General features: G+C 40.5%; 1 protein-coding gene across 1 annotated transcript in view; it reads left to right on the forward strand.

The window, feature by feature from the left end:
* Nucleotides 1-655: 655 nt before the first annotated feature.
* The window catches only part of rsrc1 (arginine/serine-rich coiled-coil 1), a 94979-nt gene continuing 90238 nt past the window's right edge, over nucleotides 656-5396 (forward strand). Inside the window, exon 1 of the mRNA XM_015054393.1 lies at nucleotides 656-698. The gene's annotated coding sequence lies outside the window, so the exon portion shown is untranslated. The remainder of the gene's footprint in view (nucleotides 699-5396) is intronic.

A 5396-nucleotide genomic window follows, 5' to 3' on the forward strand; every position in this document is an offset into this window, starting at 1 on the left:
TTACCAGATTTATTGGACTAGTTGCACCCTAGTTGATAGTCTTCTTACCTGAGATAGTGTTTGTATTTTTCCTAAAGCATTAATCGGGCAGGTAGACACGCCTTCCTTTAAACATTGACAATAAGAACAGAAAATATGCCCTTTCACCTTAAAATGCCACAATTTTTAAAACTCATGAGAATAGCTTGGAGGTGCTTCTCAACTCATAAAAGCATTGTAGATGCACTTAGCAAAGAGACTTACAACATACTTGGCAGTCGAGACTGAGTATCGCTTTTTGCTAATTTTATCATTTCAGTTGTAACAAAAAAAGCTTGAAATAATGCGTTTGTTAATTCTTAGAGATGCACTGCACACAGAAACCTCAACATTATATTTGCTTATTCCATATTCAGTTGTTGGACTCAAACAGAACTTTTACAATGTTTGTCTACTTTTCGCGCCACTTTGTTGTAAACAAACAGAAGTTGCATAATTTGCAACCCAGACCATCTATGTTAAGACAGACCAGATCCCGTACTATTACATGTGATTAAGAGTGTGTTGTAGATTGTTTTTGGTGTGTGTGGACGCTTGAGAAAAATCCAGCTGCTATGGAATGAGTTTTTATGTCTGAATCTGTTTTTTTAAAGTAAGGGGAATTTGTGTTTGTGTGTTTCAGGGATTCTGGGAGTATCAAAGACAAATTAGAGCATCTGGTAAGTTGTATTCAGCACACACACATTCACACACACACCTTGCCTTCCTCGTTTGGTATTGGTTATCCTGCTGACATGGTCCCTTTCCTCAGTCTCTTTCTGTCTGTGAATCAAGGACCTTCTGGTTCTGCTCTCCTGGGACGGGCCTGAAAATTTAATCACCAGGTTTCCTCTTGCTGGTTGCTTTAATCCAGGGTCAGAGTTCCATGCAACAAAGTGAGAAGGTCTCTTTTTTTTTTTTCCCTCTCTCTCTCTCTTTTTGGGCGGGAAGAAACCAAGGTTTGATGCGGCCCATATTCCAGGGGATGAATTATAGACAGGGGTCAAAGAGGGTCCCGCCTCTCTGTGGATGTCACATGCCCTCCCTCCTCCCCTGCCTCCCTGCATACTAAAACCGCAGCTTCCAGCACCTTACACAAATGACCCACGCCCCACCTCGCTGTACGCAAATGACCCCGAATGTGCTACAGAAATGACCGACCCCGGATCTCCAGGTTGAAATCGGTTCTTCAAAACAACAAATTTCAATCGAGTGGTCTTCAGAGCTTAGTTATTTATCTAGAATTTTACTGCATTTGGTCACATGGCAGCAACAACAAAAAATCTGGTGTTAGTCTTCCATATAAACCAGATTTGTGGAGTGTGTAACTATCTGGAACTCCTCCAGACAACCTTCAGAAATTCTTTAATATATTGTTTCGTAGGAGACTTAACCACCTCCCCACCTCAAAAAAAAAAAAAAAAAATCAAATTTGAATATGAAGTAGTGTATGGGGTATATTTTCCTAAAACATTCTAGAGTTAAACATCCATTAGGCCTATTATATCTTTAAATAGGAAATTAGAAATGGTCTTTCCTGGGTATTGTGATTGTGTCGGTGTGGGTGTGCAGGTGTGATTGATGCACGTCTCCGTAAAATGTTATTTAAATTATTCACGAGGGGTTTAGATGCATAAACAGCAGTAATCAATACTCTTATGGGCGGTTATACCCAAGCAAACATTATGAGCGCCTATATCTAATGCTGAGATGAGTGTTTCCTCTTATGTATGCGGCTGAAATAGGAAAGACCACAACGATTCAGGGTCAGTGTACTGATGAATACATCTGCAAGTGCTTTACTCTTAAGTGCTGTATGTTTGAAGGTACAAATGAGTGCAGCTGATGCAGTTTGTTTATGTGCTTGGGAGCAAAGTATTAACCTTAAGGGAACTTTTTATTTTGAAAAAAAAAAAGAGAAAAAAGAAAAAAAAAGCTCTGAAATTGAGTGGCCCTTCTACGGTTCTCATATCCGCTGAGTTCTGCTGCAAACGTTTAGTTTCTAATTTAATTTTGCTGAACTAACATAACTAGAAGCAAAGCATTTATCTAAGCATATATAGTTTAACGTTTTCGGTATCTTTGTTTATGAAAAGCTGGAAATTGATTTCTTTTCTTGCACTAGTGTGACCTTACACCGAAAAGAAAATGACAAATAAATCCAAACTCTAATCCGTGCATGTTTATTTAGTGGGGTAAGAAATCGTGTGTTGTAGGCATTCTTATATATTTTTGTACATTTTTGCAATCTAACTTTTTCCTTTAAGTTGTCTGACAACTTTTTATTCTTTAATTAACAGAATTTTATATTTATTGCCTTTTACCCCATCAGAACCTCTAGAAGATGGTGTTTGTGTTTTTGGCTTTTTCGTTCTTCTTTCCTGTACAGATTTAAAGATTTAATGTAACTTTTAAGAAGCACCGACACTACTCCTTTTTTGTCAAAATGAGAATTTTATTTATTTTTTATTATTTTTGAAAACAAACATGTAAGTGTATTTCTTGTCCGGTCAATGTCAGCGGCTGTAGGTGGCGAAGAAGTCAACATTTTCACTTATTTATTTATTTTTATTTGACTTAGCTTGACAGTAAAAAGAAAAACTTTGGTAAAGCGCAGTGGTTTTGAAGTCGTGCTGTTAAAAAAACCCAACTTGACAGTAGCATTGTTGAAACACAGAGCCCCATTTATCACGCCAATTCTTCAAAATGGGAAAGACGTGAGATCATGCAATTTGATTTGGTCAGGTTCATGTTTTCCTTCAAAAGTCAGTAAATGGCTGCAGGTTTTTGAAGGTCCAAAACAGGTAGATCTTTGAACAAAGCTGAACCAACTTGTGACCACACACACTTAATATTAAGATATTAAGTTGCAGCACTTTATCCGGAGTGCCAATAGTTATAGAAACTGCTGTTTGATTTCCGTTTTAATCCAGATTTTCCAGGCCCGATTCGTGATAATCTACAAAAGGTCTCTGTTAAGCATTTTGTTGAGCTCTCCAAGTAACACACGACCTCAACTGGTTCAGCGAGTTTACCCACAAGGACTTCTTATTAAAATGTATTGTTTAATTACTGCCTCCCGCTACGTCCTTATCCTCCTCATCAGGGTGACCCTGTTTATAAGAGCTACATATTCACACACACAAGCTCACATCTGTGTATTTACCGGGATGCTCTCCGTATTTATATGTGAGGGAATTTGAATCCCCGAATACCGAGTGTTTGGATTTATGGGCGTGTTTATGCTTAGGGGAGAGATTGCACCCCAGTAGGCAGCTGCCTGCGGAGCGCAAGGCTCTGATTACGATTCGGGACGGAAAACTGTAAATAATGGAGCTCATCTCACTCGGAGCCGGAGTTTGCGGGGCTGTTCAAACACTTTTTTCTTTCAATGCCTCAATCTACATGTACAACGCACAACCCTGAAGATTTCCAAACAGGCATTTATGACTCTCTGTTGATCTACCGCGCTTAAGATTGGAGCATAAATGATATTTACGCTCAGCTTGGGGCGTCATAAAGCAAAGGAACGTCATGTTGTCAAACGAGTACCTTGAACATGTCGTCTGCAAAGTTGCGTCTTTTTGATTCTGGAAGAAAACGAAGATTATTCCATATTTTTTTCCTCAAATAATTGTTTTTTGAGTAGCTGTTAAGCATCTAAGCTGGTGTGACAGGCAGGCTCTTTTGTTCCCATTTTCCTTGTATTTGATCTTGCCAGCATTACCCTCTTCTGTTAACTGTAAAAAGTGAATGACTGCTGAAGTAATTAGGCAGCCAATTAAGATCTGTGTGGTCTGAGGTTTGTTTCATTGTTTGTTTTTTTGTATTTTTTATTATTTTTTTCCCCCCCTTTGTGTTTCACCAGATTGACTGAATAGAATCAGTAGCGATGAGGAGGGAAACACTGAAGTTAATTGCTCCCAGCGCTCCGCTTTTACTTTCAGCTTGCGGTACGCGAATGCAACGCGTCCAAATAACACTCGAGCGGACAAAACGCGAGAAGCATCAAGGCGGATTTTGTTGCTCTGGGAGAAAGAGGTGGCCTACAGCAGCTAATCGGTCCAGATGTACCGCTTTTTAAGAGCAGAGCAGAAGAAAGCCAGCAGCTCAATCAATAACGCGAGGAATCAGCATCATCAGGGCTGCTGGCTCAATCAGCAGCTGTACCCATCGCTCTAACTGCACACACTGCCCGAGGATGGACAGAAAGAGAACAGAAAAAAAAAGGGGAGGGGAGAGGAGTAGGGCATGAAGAAGACGTGTCAACAGTTTCGGGGGGGAGAGGGTTGGACGCCCTGTGATGGCGGAGGATAGCTTACAGGTCAGTCTGCGGTCACGGGGTTAAGTTGAGGTCGCCTTTTGTTGGAAACTGAACTAGGAAGTCTTATGTTCACAGTGAGGTTTCAGCTGGAGCTCTTCAGGTGAAATTGAATGTTTTCTTTTTTTTTTTCCTTAAAAGCAAAACACACTTTTGTTTTAATGGATTTTTAATGCGTGTAAATATTGCAGTTGCCTACAAACATGTCATAAATCAGAAGGATCTTGTACCTCCTAAATAGTCTGTAGCTGTGTAATATAATGCTGTTTTATCAATTAGAGACAGTTTAGAATCAGGCATCTTTCTGCTCTTGATGCCAGCGTTCTGTCGGCCACATGGCCCACTTCAGGCATGGCTGCTGTGTAAACGTCCCTCGGTGAGTTGAAAAGTTTACTGAGGCGAATGGTCTGGTCGGCCTGCTGACAGAGCGGCAGCAGCAGCTGTATACAAGACAACACGCTCCAACAACAACCGCGAGACAAACCTGCCGTCACTTAAAGTGGAATACGATCCGCCCGGAAAAGTCCAAATGTGTGACTCTCGTCTGGATCGGGACCGTTGTTGTTTCAAGGATGTTCTTCAATCAAATCCATTCCTTTCGTTGCTGCTGCTTGATCTCCTGCTTTTCTTCTCAATGAAAGTGATTGTTCGAGTTGTAACGAGCTAGCCTAGCTAACTCAGTCATGCACTTTTTAAAACGTCACAATATTTCCAATCAATTTTTGTGAACTCCTCTGCTGGAATCGCCATCTTGTAAGCCTCATTTTGAAGGTGCAAAGGGAAGTAGTCCTGAATTTGTGTTGATTTTGTAGTCGACTGTTCTTAGGGGTGGAAATTTGCACCCACCAATGTCCAACTCCTGGTAAAGGGGGTGGGGGATGTTGTTGGAAGATAATTTTAAAAAATTTCAACAACTGACCTGATTGGAGGGGCAGCTATAGTACGACAAATACCCTTTTCAGTTGTCGAAAAGGGCACAATGTGGTTGACAGAATCGACCATGGGTTCTAAATATGAGCTAAAGCGTGAAAAAGGATTGACTATTGAACGATAAGTG

Source organism: Poecilia latipinna, unplaced genomic scaffold, assembly GCF_001443285.1.
Source record: "Poecilia latipinna isolate Pla-1442-1.1 unplaced genomic scaffold, P_latipinna-1.0 Scaffold1248, whole genome shotgun sequence".
Classification (NCBI taxonomy): Eukaryota; Metazoa; Chordata; class Actinopteri; order Cyprinodontiformes; family Poeciliidae; genus Poecilia; species Poecilia latipinna.